We start from the raw sequence: 16,382 nt of genomic DNA, 5'->3' as shown, positions 1-16,382 counted from the left end.
TTTGACCTGAGACTATCAGAGCCAATGTAGGTTGCAGAGCAAGATTGTGATGTTTGCACCAACTACTGTTCCTGGTTACATGCCCTGTTGAGTACTACTCAAGCTGTAGCTTCCACAGGGTGGTCACTTTCAGTCTGAGGTAGAACCTAATTTCAAGGTAATGAATTAGTGGATCAGAAATGCAAGGTCCTCATTAAGAACAAAGGTCCCCTGGCCAGCTGAAATTTGGTAAAACTAATTGTTCATCTCTGTATGTTCAAGAGCAGTGAAGAATCCAACACAACCCTGAGATTTTCTACCATCTTCCCCAGTCAGTGGTGGGATGCCCCAAGCTGAGAGAGAGAGATTAGTGTCCCAATAGGTTTCTCAAAGGGTTTCCACTTTCTATCAACATCTACTTCTGCCTGCAAGTCTGAGCCAGCTGCCTTGCATCCATCTAATTATCTCTTCCAGCCATGGGAACACCTTGTTGGTGGTGGTAAAGGCTGCATCCAGGATGAAATGGACAGAGCAGAGTGTCATTGGGGAACTGTTGATAGTCATGATCACTGAGTGGTCTGATACATATGTTGAAAGGGTGGGTGTGCAGTATTTAACGTCAGCCTCCAAATGTCTAAACGGGGGGGGGGGGGGGGGAGAACCATTTTGGCCTGAGGGCCACATTGTGGTTGTGAAACAGTATGGAGGGCTGGGTAGGGAAGGCTGTGCCTCTGCAAACAGCCTGGCCCCTGCCCCCTATCCACCCCCTCCCACTTCCTGCCCCCCCTCAGAACCCATCGACTCCTCCAACCCTGCCCCCCACTACTTGTCCCCTGACCTCCCCCTCCCAGGACCTCATCCCCTATCCAACCCCCACTTCTCCCTGTCTGCTATCCCCTGACAGGACCCTGACCCATTCAACCCCCCCACTCCTTGTCCCCTGACTGCCCCCTCCAGGGACCCCCATCCCTAACTGCCCCCCCAGGACCTCACCCCCTATCCAACACCCCCCCTGCTCCCTGTCTCCTGACCACCACCAAACCTCTGCCCCATCCAGCTGTCCCCTGACTGCCCCCCAGGACCTCCTGCCCCTTTATCCAACCCCTCCTCCCCCACCCCCTTACCAGGCTGCTCAGAGCTGCAGGACAGGCTTATTGGAAAGCCTGGGAAGTGGGCGGGTGCAAGCCATGCTGCTGGCACGGTGGCATGGCTGCAGGGGAGGGGGCGGGGGAGAGTCTCCCCGGCCGGAAGCTCAGGGGCTGGGCAGGACAGACCCACGATGTGGCCTGCGGGCTGTAGTTTGCCCACTTCTGGTCTAAACCCTTGGTTAGCTAAAGACAAGTTGAGTCTAAAACTGCTGTTTAATAAATGCTTCTGGTGAAAGCTGCTAGCCCTAAAAAAAAGGAGACCAAATTCCTATTTGCACACAGGTGACCATGCAAGCTTTCCCAACCTGACCCACTGAGGTGGCTCAGCCCTGCCCTAGGATAATCATTTCTAGACATAAGAAGCTAGTTCACTGTTCATGCCTATTCAATCCTTAGTCTCTTTGCTGATATGGCCAACAAGGACGCAAGTTGTCGTGGGACTAGTTGGACCAACTAGAAAATCGTTAAATTGGGCGGGGGAGGAGAAGGCAATTGACAAAGTAGGATGTGAGCATCTGTTTGTTAAAAGATGGAATAAGACCACTATTTCTTTTCACATAAATCACTGGACAGACATTGAACAGTGATGGCTTTCAATTATTGATAACCTAGGCAAGGCTTGAACCAGTGACCTGGAAAGATACAGGAGAGGGGCTATTTAAAATACTTAAACAACCCATTCCTGCACTCCACACTGCATTCTGAACCAGGGGTAGCACAAAACTAAATGGATAGGTATTCCACTGATACTTGTACGAAAATAGCTTAGGGGACTCCCAGGCTGAAAACCAGTCTTATAAAACTGCCTCTCTCAGCCATTATGTTCAACTCCAGCAGCCTGCTGCTTCCACCTCCAGCGAACTGCTGTCAGTGTTAAAAGACAAAAGGGCTTTTGTAAAAGAACAAGGCCCAAAGAAGGCCACCAGGAAGTTTAGACTTTAAATCAGATGAAGGTTTTTAACCATCAGAAGAGTGACGTTTTGGAATAGCCTTCCAAGGGAAGCAGTGGGGGCAAAAGATCTATCTGGTTTTAAGATTCTACTCGATAAGTTTATGGAGGAGATGGTATGATGGGATAATGGGATTTTGGTAAGTAATTGATCTTTAAATATTCAGGGTAAATAGGACTAATCCCCCTGAGATGGGATATTAGATGGATGGGATCTGAGTTACCCAGGAAAGAATTTTCTGTAGTATCTGGCTGGTGAATCTTGCCCCTATGCTCAGGGTTTAGCTGATCGCCATATATGGGGTCGGGAAGGAATTTTCCGCCAGGGCAGATTGGAGAGGCCCTGGAGGTTTTTTGCCTTCCTCTGTAGCATGGGGCATGGTTGACTTGAGGGAGGCTTCTCTGCTCCTTGAAGTTTTGAACCATGATTTAAGGACTTCAATAGCTCAGACATAGGTGAGGTTTTTCATAGGAGTGGGTGGGTGAGATTCTGTGGCTTGTGCTGTGCAGGAGGTCGGACTAGATGATCAAAATGGTCCCTTCTGACCTTAGTATCTATGAATCTATAAGGTGTGATGCACACGACAGGCATCTTACTGAAAATCCAATAATCCTTTCTTGTTCAGAAAAGGCCTAGTTATGGGAACAGTCACTCAGATTCTATATCTGTGTGATAAAGCACGAGGCAGAGGGATGCCTATGGTTGGTCTGGGATGCTTCTCATACACCAATACAACAAAACCCAGGGCCTGAGCCTCTTAAATGTTAAGTGCTCACCGTGAGATGCTAAGCACACTCCACAATCAGTAAACTGAATTTAGTACTTCGGTGCCTGCCCACTATAAATACCTAAATAGATTAAGATGCAGTAGAAATAGAGGGCACTCAATTCTTCACAGGAAGTGCTCCAAATTTTACAAGCCTGGCCTCAACAGCAGTTGGCTGCATTGGTGCCTAGCTAATTCTAGTTATGTGATATCAAGTTGTAGTCAAAGGGACAGATGCTGGCAGTGAGAAGGCAAGTGTTAATTCTGTATCAACCAATGGAAAATTCACAGCAGCTAAAATACTACCTACAATGCTTTTCATCTGTAGATCTCAAAGAACTTTAAAAAGGTTGGAACTGACTCCATGAGGAATGAGGACAGGTGACTTGCCCAGGGTCACCCAGAGAGTTCTGAGAATAGAATCCAGGTCTCTGGAGTCCCCAATCCACTCTTCTAAAATACACTAGGGCATGTTGCTTCCCCCTCACCATTGAAACAAATATTTCATTTATCCCCCAGCTCAGAGAAATTTGATTTTTGCAGAAACCTCATTTTCCATTTGGAAAAAAAAGGCAGTGGAAAATTCCCAAGCCGCTCTACAAATATTATTCAGTCACCTGATGGGCATACGAGGCAAACTTTGCCAAGTCTGTCAAAAAAAGCATTCTGTACTCTGTAGCTGTAATCCTGCATTTACACCTTGTATGTTCATTCCTCCCTCCCCCGCCATCTATTATTCTTTATTGCTAAGAATGTGTGCAACAAACAGGGATTTTAATGAACTCTTGATAAACCATGCTCCTCTGCTGCCTCATGCCTGCATGGAAACATAATCCTCTGCTTGTAATGTCACAGCTGGTGCTTGGAAAAGATTAATTCGTCAGACAGAGGATTACGCATTTAAACAGGGACAGATAGGGGAAGAGGTGAGCTCTTTGGAAACAAAGTTCCAAGAGCATGTAAAATATACAACAGCGAGGTCTCGGTCCTTGAACAGCATGACAAATAGAAGACAAGAGATGTAAGAAGTAGCATCAAAATTGTTCCTAAATATCATATCAAGAGGCATCCTCAGCTGCCATAAACCATATAACCCCGTTGACTGGTTCAGCCCTTTGGAGGAAATGGCTGATGGTGGGTTAGACATTCCAGATCCCACCAGCCAATGGGGTACATCTACATACATGCCTTTAACTGTGCAGTTTAGGCTAAGAAGTGCTCATAGGGACCTGAGTGTCTCTGGATTAAGTTTAGAAGTGTGTGCAACAAGAGTGATGTCATGGTGGGAGTCTGCTATAGACCACCGGACCAGGGGGATGAGGTGGATGAGGCTTTCTTCCGGCAACTCACGGAAGCTACTAGATCGCATGCCCTGATTCTCATGGGTGACTTTAATTTTCCTGATATCTGCTGGGAGAGCAATACAGCGGTGCATAGACAATCCAGGAAGTTTTTGGAAAGCGTAGGGGACAATTTCCTGGTGCAAGTGCTAGGGGAGCCAACTAGGGGGAGCGCTTTTCTTGACCTGCTGCTCACAAACCGGGTAGAATTAGTGGGGGAAGCAAAAGTGGATGGGAATCTGGGAGGCAGTGACCATGAGTTGGTTGAGTTCAGGATCCTGACGCAGGGAAGAAAGGTAAGCAGCAGGATACGGACCCTGGACTTCAGGAAAGCAGACTTTGACTCCCTCAGGGAACAGATGGCCAGGATCCCCTGGGGGACTAACATGAAAGGGAAGGGAGTCCAGGAGAGCTGGCTGTATTTCAAGGAATCCCTGTTGAGGTTACAGGGACAAACCATCCCGATGAGTCGAAAGAATAGTAAATATAGCAGGCGACCAGCTTGGCTTAATGGTGAAATCCTAGCGGATCTTAAACATAAAAAAGAAGCTTACAAGAAGTGGAAGGTTGGACATATGACCAGGGAAGAGTATAAAAATATTGCTCGGGCATGTAGGAAAGATATCAGGAGGGCCAAATCGCACCTGGAGCTGCAGCTAGCAAGAGATGTCAAGAGTAACAAGAAGGGTTTCTTCAGGTATGTTGGCAACAAGAAGAAAGCCAAGGAAAGTGTGGGCCCCTTACTGAATGAGGGAGGCAAGCTAGTGACAGAGGATGTGGAAAAAGCTAATGTACTCAATGCTTTTTTTGCCTCTGTTTTCACTAACAAGGTCAGCTCCCAGACTGCTGTGCTGGGCAACACAAAACGGGGAAGAGATGGCCAGCCCTCTGTAGAGATAGAGGTGGTTAGGGACTATTTAGAAAAGCTGGACGTGCACAAGTCCATGGGGCCGGACGAATTGCATCCGAGAGTGCTGAAGGAATTGGCGGCTGTGATTGCAGAGCCCTTGGCCATTATCTTTGAAAACTCGTGGCGAACGGGGGAAGTCCCGGATGACTGGAAAAAGGCTAATGTAGTGCCCATCTTTAAAAAAGGGAAGAAGGAGGATCCTGGGAACTACAGGCCGGTCAGCCTCACCTCAGTCCCTGGAAAAATCATGGAGCAGGTCCTCAAAGAATCAATCCTGAAGCACTTAGAGGAGAGGAAAGTGATCAGGAACAGTCAGCATGGATTCACCAAGGGAAGGTCATGCCTGACTAATCTAATCGCCTTTTATGATGAGATTACTGGTTCTGTGGATGAAGGGAAAGCAGTGGATGTATTGTTTCTCGACTTTAGCAAAGCTTTTGACACGGTCTCCCACAGCATTCTTGTCAGCAAGTTAAGGAAGTATGGGCTGGATGAATGCACTATAAGGTGGGTAGAAAGCTGGCTAGATTGTCGGGCTCAACGGGTAGTGATCAATGGCTCCATGTCTAGTTGGCAGCCGGTGTCAAGTGGAGTGCCCCAGGGGTCGGTCCTGGGGCCCGTTTTGTTCAATATCTTCATAAATGATCTGGAGGATGGTGTGGATTGCACTCTCAGCAAATTTGCGGATGATACTAAACTGGGAGGAGTGGTAGATACGCTGGAGGGGAGGGATAGGATACAGAAGGACCTAGACAAATTGGAGGATTGGGCCAAAAGAAATCTAATGAGGTTCAATAAGGATAAGTGCAGGGTCCTGCACTTAGGATGGAAGAATCCAATGCACCGCTACAGACTAGGGACCGAATGGCTCGGCAGCAGTTCTGCGGAAAAGGACCTAGGGGTGACAGTGGACGAGAAGCTGGATATGAGTCAGCAGTGTGCCCTTGTTGCCAAGAAGGCCAATGGCATTTTGGGATGTATAAGTAGGGGCATAGCGAGCAGATCGAGGGACGTGATCGTTCCCCTCTATTCGACACTGGTGAGGCCTCATCTGGAGTACTGTGTCCAGTTTTGGGCCCCACACTACAAGAAGGATGTGGATAAATTGGAAAGAGTACAGCGAAGGGCAACAAAAATGATTAGGGGTCTAGAGCACATGACTTATGAGGAGAGGCTGAGGGAGCTGGGATTGTTTAGTCTGCAGAAGAGAAGAATGAGGGGGGATTTGATTGCTGCTTTCAACTACCTGAAAGGGGGTTTCAAAGAGGATGGCTCTAGACTGTTCTCAATGGTAGCAGATGACAGAACGAGGAGTAATGGTCTCAAGTTGCAATGGGGGAGGTTTAGATTGGATATTAGGAAAAACTTTTTCACTAAGAGGGTGGTGAAACACTGGAATGCGTTACCTAGGGAGGTGGTAGAATCTCCTTCCTTAGAGGTTTTTAAGGTCAGGCTTGACAAAGCCCTGGCTGGGATGATTTAACTGGGACTTGGTCCTGCTTTGAGCAGGGGGTTGGACTAGATGACCTTCTGGGGTCCCTTCCAACCCTGATATTCTATGATTCTATGATTCTATGACAGTTTACAGCAAACGTTGTGAATCTTTACTGCATGCAATACATCATCAGTGCCTTCTGAATAAATATCTATTCCCTCATTGCTGTGTAGATGTGCTGCAGCCACAGGTGTGACTGGAGCACATGCAGACATACTCAAGGTAGCTGACTTGAACAACAGCCGGGAAGCCACAGGGCAATGGGCCGCAGCTTAGACACATACCTAGTGTAACGGCAACAAACCCCGGCCATCAGGATTGAAGCTGGGACCGCTGAAGCTAAATGCATGAACCTCTACTGCATGAGCCAAAAAGCCACATGGCCCTTAGCCAAGGCTGCAGCAGACTCCTTAATCTCTAAGTGGTCTTGGTGCCACTAGATGGGACAGAACCCCGCACCCAGGAGGTTCGTGGGTTACACTAGGATCCCAGCTGAGCTGGTACAGCCTGTGTTGCCGTGGCTTCTTTGCTACGGTTATTGGAGCTAGTGATATCTAAGCTAACTCGGGTACATCTACACCGTGCTGCAGTCGCATCTCTAGTTGCTGCGCAGATGTAGCCTTAGTCACGCAACACAGGACTTCTAACCCAAGGAGAAGGCAGCCTGTGATGGCCACCTTTGTGCCCTGCTGATCCTGGGCTCCTCCAGGCCCTCGCAATGCAATTGATACAGACCAGCGCACCTGTCTAAGTTACAATAGAGACAGACTGTGCTTCTGTACAGGCCCCAGCCCTGCCTGCAATCTCTGCAGCGCTCCAGCCCTCCCTGACATGCTTGTCTGAACTCCAGCATGCCCGCTATGCCAGGCTTGCAGAGGGGTCCTCTGAAAGCAGCCTTACAGCTGTGTTGCACTGTGCCTGTGAAATCCTCCCATGGTTGGAAGAGGGGTATTTAGGGCCCCTTTACTCCACTCTACCTTTTACACAGCATAAAGGGGCAGAGCATCTGATCTCTTGCTACACATGTAAAACCCAGCACCTGCACATATGCACTGGGTAAGCGCAGACTCTGTTGTGAGGCCCGAGAACCACACCTGGCCTGTACGTGCAAGTGACCAATCGGAGCCAGCCGAGGCAGCTTGAGTCCAGGAAAGAAAATCAAAGGGCGTAAGATGACGACAGCAACGGGAAGAAGGGAGGAGTCAGAGAAAAGGAGAGGAAACAAGGAGACAAAAGCCTAGAAAACAGGAGGGAGGAATAGGCAGCCTTTTCTTTCTCTTCTCTCAGAGTATGAATTTGCCTGTCCTACTTATGGCCTTTGACAGATGTGGTCAAGTCCTGAGAGCCTTTCTTGACTCATTGGAAACTCTGAGCAGTTTAAGTTTCAAAACCAGACTCCTCAGAAGCCCCAGTAACGGGCAGAGGCAAGGATATGCAGTGCCAGGCAGTGTGGGGGTAGATCTTCTGCAGTCTGACAATGAAACTATAGGGCTAGGTTCTCTTATGACTGCTTTGCTGGGGTCACAGGACGAGGGGTGCATCAGGGAGCCAGTCACAGCACACTGGTTCTGTGCTGATCCAGCACAAATTACAGCCACCCAGTAGAGGGGCTGGCATAGCCCAGAGTATCCCTGTCCACCAATGCAGGGCCAACATGGACCCAACCTCCACCCCCTGTTCACTTGTGGAGAGTTCCCGTCCCTATATCTTATTCTCTGCCAACAAGGAGATCAGCAGCATGAGGCATTTGGAGCCACAAAGGTCAGCTCTGTACAACATTTGCAGGTCCAGAAGTGGGCCTTGGATGGGTGCCTTTTTTGCTGCCGTACCAGTTATGCTCACATTTGAAAATACAGTTAACTTTGCCTTTACCCCACAATCAGTAAGTTTAGGTAATTAGAGTGTTGCATGTTTGGACTTAAATAAAAGTTCAACTGAGCGCATTATAATTAAGACGGACAATCAAGCAATACCTAATGCTGCATTATACAAAAATGAATCATGCATACCAAATTTCTAACTGCAGACGTGATGGCAACTTTACTTCAGTTCCCTTGTGACTAACTTTCTAAAACTCACCTTTTTTGTATACTCTTTGGACCAAAGAAAGATCCTCTGGCTTATTGAATCAAAATAAGATCAAACATGCAAAAGATTTACCAGTACTGGGACAATCTGTGACCACGATTAGCTCTTAATGCTCAGACATTAATCCATACATTAATGATTTGCTGTTCTATAATCAATGTAACACCTGCTATTACATGTTCTTGTCCATTTTGTCAATTACTAAATTTTATCAGTTAGAGCATTTGAGAATCCCTGATCAATTACACCATTTTGTCCATTGTGATCTATTTATACACTATTTACAGAAAAGACAAAAAATGAACTATTGACCATGGATTTCTTTTCATGGCATCTGGTTTACATAATCAATAAGCTAAAGACATCTGTTCAACCATCCATAATTTTAATCAATTATAAGATACACTATAACCAACTCATGACAAATCACCCATTAGAATTATTCCTGATGATCTATTTTATTAAAAATCACAGAAAACACCCACCCCACCTCAGTTGCAAGTTGTTCCTTTCTGTGCATCTGGACACATTTACCTAAGGGTCAAGACTTTAGAGTAAAAGATGCAATCCATTACTCAACACACTAAGGCAGCGTTTCTCAAACTGGGGTCTGTGAGGATACTCCGGGGGTCTAAAGGTCCCACTGATCAACTCCTTCCCCTCCCTTCCAGTGCCCCCTGCATGCCGGGGGGGAACAGCTGTTCAGTGGCATGCAGGAGGTACTGGGAGGGAAGAGGAGAAGTGGGGACAGGGGCATACTTGGGGGAAGGGGTGGAATCATGTCCAGGGCCACTAGCCCTGCTGCTCAACTCCTCCCTCTCTCCCCCAGTCCCTCTTGCATGCTGCAGAACAGCTATTCCCCAGTGTGCAGGAGGCACTGGGAGGGAGGAGGAGTGGGGACAGGGTGCTCGGGGGGGGGGGGGGACAGAGAGGCAGGGAAGAGGTGCAGGGGTGAAACAGGCTTGAGAAGAGGTGGAGTGGGGCAGGGCCTGGGGATGAGTGATGGGGGGGACTTGGTGTCCATGAAAATTTAAATCAAAATGGGGGTCCTCAGTTGCTAAAGCTTCAGCTTATTTATAATACACTAGGGTCAGCTAAAGTTCAGGGTAAAAGCAGAGTGGATAATAAAGTACAACCTACAAGACCAAGACATTCATTTGCCCAAAACAATATCTCCTTTAATATTAGTTTAGTCGGCACTTAGTCGACACAGAGATTCTGGAATACTTGGCTAAGAAATTGAGTTTAACATTACAGACCCATAAAGATGAATATTTATGAACAAAAAAAAGTTAGGAGCCAGGAGATATGGGCTCCATTTTGAGCTTTCCCATTGACTTGCTGCATGATCTTAAGCAAGTCACAGTAATTTAATTTCCTGGGCTATAAAATAACCATTATCCATCACTGCAAAGTGCAGGGGATTCTGCAAAGAAAAGTGACATCCAAGTTCAAAGGGTTATAAAAATTATGCCTTTATAGTCACACTTAGAACCTCTTCCATTTTTTTGCAATGTTACCAGGTTTAGCAGTATCCTTCATTTTAATTGTAGAGGAAAACCTATCAAACTAGTAGAACTTTTAAGAACAGAATCATTTTTAAGTTTGACCCCTGAAGTGCAAGTAGTGAGTAAATAGCTGTATATACAGCAGCTCCCTCTAATGTATGCTGCTGTACATATTCTGACTTGTGTCGCTTCAAAATAGATCAAAACAGAATAAAATGTCTTTCTATTATGAAAATTCCAGGGTTGCATTGTGCTGCAACAATGCTTTATATGACAGGGTGTTTGTGTGGGTTCTGGCATTTACCTGCCTGTTCATTTGCATTTTTTATTCACGTTTGCCAGGAGCTTTTTGCATGTCTAAGGAGTCATTTAAGTGCCAAAATGAGATGAAGCTGCTTCTTTTCATGGCCTTTCAGTTAGTGGGTGGGAAAAGCACTGAAAACACCCAGCCCTGCAAATAGTTCCCCGATTCACATTGTTCCTCATGGATATTTGTGTAAGTAAGCAGTGTGAAGAACACACTCAGCACTCCTGTCTTTCCAGGCCCCCAGTGAGCAAGGGCAGATTGGTAACCATAGGAGATGTGGAATTTTCTCATACACAGCTGGGTAAATCAGTGTGGCCCAGATTCTCAAAGGTATTTAGATGCTTAATTCCCTTTCATGTGGGTCCCTGCTGTTGGGGGGGGGGGGGGGGAGGGTGTACTGCTGTTGGCCCAGTGCAGGATTGGTACACAGTCATCAGGACTCCCTGTTATATCAGGCTATTTTGATTTGGGAGGGACTCGGGGCCCCTGATAAACACTTTGTTTAGGCCTGCTGAGCCTCCTGGCAGGAGCAAACAATTGCAGCTGGCTCTCTGATCCTCTGGGCAGGGTAAAGCCAATAAATAGTCTGCAGCCCCTGGGCAGAGCAAAGCAAACAGTCTAGTCAATAGCCCTTGGGATTGGGCAGAGCAAATGCTCAGTCTCTCCAGGCTAGGGCAAACAGGAGCGTCACAGCCACATGCCCCGGTGGGCGGAACTGAAACTGGGGCCCCTGGAGTTTAGTACATGATCCTCTACTGAATAGGGGGACCATATTTCCCTATGCTGAATACAGGGCACCTGGTAAAATTGCTCATATTCAAGTGAGTTCAACGGCTATCAGTCAGAACTATGCAGTACGAACATTCAAATCATTGTCAAGTTGACTGAGCCTGTTAAAAAGAAATACTGCCTAGCTGGATGTTTATTGACCTTTAAGGCTTTAGGGTTCACACAGGAAGGGGTGACACCCCTACTCTGCATGCACATGGGGAGAGGTGACTGACACACACAGAGCTGTACCCCTCTCTCACGGGGTAAGAGAGAAATCAACTGACCCGACCCTCCCCGGTGCTCTCTACCCGGCTGGGCCCCCAGGACAGACCCACCTCTCTTAGTACCAGACGCCAGATCTTCCTCAGGCAACATATGGTGGGACATGTAAAAATCACATGCCTCCCCACACACACCCCAGATTTCTGCCAGGGTTTACACCAGAATGTAGCCAGCACCAGCCTTTCGGCACTGTGCGGGAGGGAAGGGACAGGAGTTGCTTCCAGCTGGGGGTGGGAGAGAGGAAGGGATGACCTGACCCTTGTCTTTGCAGAGCTCATCTCTTCCCCATGCCCTTGCTCCCCAGTGGCTGGAAGCAGCTTGTCACTTCCTGCCCGCACAGTGTCGAAAGGCAGCTCACACCCCCAAGCTTCTGCTGGCCACTGACAAAACCCAGCCACCTCCTGTCCCCCCCGGCTACAGCTTGGGCAGGAAGGGGTTAAGCTCTAAGGATGCATTTTGCACCAGGACCCAGGGAACCAGACTGCAGGGTCTTCAGCGAAGGGGCCAGAGAGGTGACTCAGCAAGGGAGGATGCTTAAGGGATGAAGCAGCCCTGGGCTCCCTGGGGCAGGACCCAGGGCGGCGTTGAGGCGCAGAAAGAGGATGTCAAGCCCCTGCCCAGGGAGCTGCTGTGGAGCCTGCAAGGTGAGGGCACGAACAGGCTGGAAATCCCTTCTCCCCCCCACAGCAGAGCTTAGCTGTGGGGCAGAGAGGCTTCCCCGTGCCAGCACTGTGTGGGGCTTTGGCACATGCAGGGCTTGGCTTCTCTTGGCCAGTGCACAGGGCCGGACGGTCTTGGGGGCACCAGCCCAGCTGGCAGCAGTGGGGGGGGAGGAAGGAGCCTGCCGGCCAGGCTGCTGGTGAGCGGAGTGCTCTGACCAGGGGCTGGTTCTCTGCACAGTGCTGGAAGCAGGACGCACCCCGCCGGGCGGGATATGGAGGAGCAGCGGGGCTGGAAGGGTGAAGGGGGAAAGCAGGGAGAGGACAGCGAAGGGGGAGCATGAAAAGGGCTGATGGGTGGGCAGCAGAAGTGACACGTAACCAGTTGCCGCCTGGTGTCGGCCTGCGCTCGCCAGCCACCACAGCTCTCCGCACGCAGCCGGAAACAGGATGGGGCCCTGCTAGCTGAGAACCAGCAGCGGGGGCTGCCCTGACGGACCAGCAGGGCGAGCAGCCGGCCCCCTGTGCTGCAGTTTTCCCCCCCCCACACCCCAGCCTTGCACACCCACCCCCATCGTTAGCCACTGGGCCCTCTCAGGCACTGCTGGTGAGCAGGCAGCTGGCAGGCAGGCAGCTGGCCAGCAGAAGACTCCGCAAGTACTGATTGGGGGGAGGGGGCACAGACAAAATAGGGGACAATTTGCCCCTTTTTAAGAAGTTGGGAACCTGCAGGAGGGCTTAAATACAGGACTGTCCCTTTAAAAATGGGATATCTGGTCACCCAACTACTACATGAGCTAAAATCCATATGGCTGTTAGCTAAAGCTGTAACAGACTCATTAATCTCTAAGCAGTCTCCATGCCACTAGATGGGACAGAACACCACACCCAGGAGGTGTGTGGGTTACAATAGCAGTAGCAGGGCTGCTCTGCCCCTCTGGGCAGGGCAGAGCCAAGGCAAGCAAACAGTCTATGACCCCTGAGCCTCCTGGCTGGGACAGGCAATAGCAGTTGGGGGGGCTCAGACCCTCTGGGCAGGGCAAATAGTCAGTCTGTAGCTCAAGCCCCCAGTAGCCACACCTAGTTGCCAGTGCAGAGGGGAGGGAGAAATAGGGGAACCTGGGCCCACCATGTTCCAACCTAGAGCCCTATGGAGCTGGGAAATTCCCAGTTAAGGGTTCAAGCATCAGCTTCAGATACATTCACTGGAGCACTTCCTACCACAAGGCTCATCTCGAGCACCTCCTCAGCTGGTAGTGCCTCCATGTCCCAGTCAGTCTCCACAGTCAGCGGGTCATCCACAGCATAGTCCGAGTCCACCATTCCCATTGCTTGCAGCCCACATCCTTCCTCCTCCCCAGCCAGCCCAGACTGAGCTGGGCTGCCTCCTTTTATCAGTCCCTTCCACCTGGAGCATGAGCAGTAGGGGTAAGGGAAGGGGGCGTGATCTTCTGGGCCACAGTGATTGGTCAGGCCCCAGTGGCTCAGTGCACAGTTGGTACACCCCGTCACATTCCCATTTAAATCAATGGAAATTAGGCACCTAAATACCTTTGAGGATCTGGGCCTGCATCTATCCCAGCTGCTCTGTTTTTCGGTAACCCAAATGCACTGCTTCAGTGCACAAAAATGCTCATAACCCCGCCCCCAAGATCTGAATTCTCCAGATCTGCAGTAAGGCCCCTTTACACAGCCCTGGCAAACAGAGAAAGATTCTCAGCTGGAGTGAACTGGTCTGGGTCCATTAAAGTCAATGGGGTGATACTGATTTACACCAGCTGCCCAACTGGACAAGATAGTATGAAGGAACTTTGAAGTGGATGTAACTAATTACACTAGATTCTGCTTATTAGCAACCCTGGGTTGCCAGGAAAAAAAGCTGCCATTATCCCCTAGTTGCTAATAAGGATATGACAGGTTTGCAAGGCTCCAGCCAGAGAAGGAAGCACTGGATTGTGTCTTCTCTCACTGCAGCCCTGTAAACCTGCCGCAGCAAGCAGCAGCGGAGAGGGGTCTGCAGCCTGTATGCTGGGGGCCCTTGGGACTGCACGGTGCCCCTCCAACAAGGCGCTGCACTCAGGAAAGGAAGTGCTGGGACATACTGAGCCCTGACCACCAGAGAGCGCAGGGAGAGGCACCACGCTGCTCTAGCCTGCAGCCCCCTTCCTGCTACTGTCCTGCCTCGTCTGTGCACTCAGCCCACAGCCCCTTGCCTCCTGTGTGGTCCATATATGCAGTTTCATGGGGATGAAGTCCCAGAAGCACTGGGAAGGGCTGAGCACTGGCCAAAGGCAGCTTTGTGGGGCTGCAGCCAGAGAAGGTAACTCGTCTTTCCCTGGCTGCAGCGCCATAAATCTGCCTGTAGCTGGGCCTTTCCTCCCCAAAAAAACACAAAAAACATTGTTAATAAGCAGCATGCCATTGCCAAAAGCTGAATTCCATTCACATTAATGTCAATGGGATTATATCGAGTCCCAGCAAAACGTTGCTATCAACCGGAAGTTGTCAATATCTAGGCTGCTCTTATGCAGAATCTAACATATCCTTACAGGCCTCTTTACAAAACACCACACAGGTAAAATGGATGGGTGTGAATCCAAATCAGGCTCCAACTGTTGGTGTGTGTGCACTGGCGGTGAAGATAGCCTTATAACCTATGACTAGATGGGTATGAAACTAAAGTGGCTTGGTTATAGATCCTGTTACAAAGTCAAAAGCTAGTGATGAGGCATTGCCAGTTTTTGTGGAGCTGAACTTTTCAGGAAACATGAGCAGTTTTGGTTTTGGGTATAGCACATGGTGTTCAACAGAGTTTCACTTTCCATTTTGGAATTTGTTTGAACTCAGCAAGAGTCCTGGTTATTTCTGCAGTGAAGACATTATTCTAAATGAAACAAACTAAACAATGGCCTCTTAACCCTTAACCAAAGTTTTACTAGACCTTTCTAACTAGAGCTCTCATAAAGGGGATGTCTTTGTGAGATAATTTTGGCCTCAATGCAGTAACACACTTAAGTATATGCTTACCTTTTAGTATGTGCTCAAGTCCTGTTAGAGTCACTGGAACTCAAGCATATGCTTAAATTTCAGCCTGAATTGAAAACCTTTTGAGCATGTGTTATTACTAACATCAATGATACACTGTGTCACCTCTTTTCACCCCGTAAAACACAAATCTGTGGGTTAACCTGCTCCTAATTTATAGCTGCTGGCATCACTTGCTGCCTTAAATATTATACAAATTTACTTTTCAAACATGCTGAGTAAAATATATATCTAGTGGTGAATATTTTATCAGATGGACTTTTCAATGAATTATTTTATTCCTAAGGTGGGACAAATGGAAAGTAGCAAAAGATATATGGTGGCAATAAAATATGCAGTCAGCGAGAGCATTTTGATAGCATCAGCAGCTGCATGGATGACTCCTAGAAAAGAATAAATTGTGTTTATAAATAAGTAGCAGGAGGCTAGTATTAGTAGATTTATTTAATTGAAAACTATAAAGCTTGTAAGATTTTTATCTCCTGCATTTTAGCATGTTTTGTTCTTGTAAAGAAGGTGAGGGAGGAGAGGTGAAGTGGAAGACATGCAAAACTTGTGGTATTAAGTGATTTTTTTAAAATAGAGACAAAATCCAACCTGTCTTTTGTCTAACTGTTTCTGGTCTCAGTGGAACATGTCTAAATCCAGAATAATATCCAGAATGGAATTACACCTGACCCTACTGTAAACAAGAACTGTATCTTGCCTGCCTTCTCCATCAGTAATGCTATAACTCATGGCTGTGGACTATCAAGCGGTACTGTGGTCTGGTGATTAAGAGACTGTTCTATGACTCAGATGATCTAGGTTCTAGTTCCATTTCTGCTGGCTGACCTTGGGCTAATTCATTCTTCTCCAACTTGTCTGTTTAGATTGTAAATTCTTTGGGGTCAAGAACAGCCTCACACTGTGTCTGTGAAGTACATGAGACAACAGAGTCCTTATCTGGGTTGGGTCCTGTAGGTGCTACCCTTACACATAGAATAATAATAATCTCTCACCATTTCAACTGTGGGCAGTTACCAGAAGTCATTACCAATGTAAAGCTCCTTAGTGATCGATGTGAAATGAGTTAGAGGTCTCAGTCACATTCTTTGTGAGCAAGGATCTACATCATAAAACTCACCATCACAG

General features: G+C 48.2%; 1 long non-coding RNA gene across 2 annotated transcripts in view; it reads right to left on the bottom strand.

Moving 5' to 3' along the window:
* The window catches only part of LOC119863364, a 165,937-nt gene extending 152,274 nt beyond the window's left edge, over positions 1-13,663 (bottom strand). For both annotated transcript variants that reach the window (XR_005295582.2, XR_005295583.2), the window contains exon 1: positions 13,425-13,663. This is a non-coding gene — a long non-coding RNA (uncharacterized LOC119863364). The remainder of the gene's footprint in view (positions 1-13,424) is intronic.
* Positions 13,664-16,382: the final 2,719 nt, after the last annotated feature.

The sequence above is a fragment of the Dermochelys coriacea genome, chromosome 11 (genome assembly GCF_009764565.3).
Source record: "Dermochelys coriacea isolate rDerCor1 chromosome 11, rDerCor1.pri.v4, whole genome shotgun sequence".
Classification (NCBI taxonomy): Eukaryota; Metazoa; Chordata; order Testudines; family Dermochelyidae; genus Dermochelys; species Dermochelys coriacea.
This window is presented reverse-complemented; position numbering and strand designations above follow the sequence as displayed.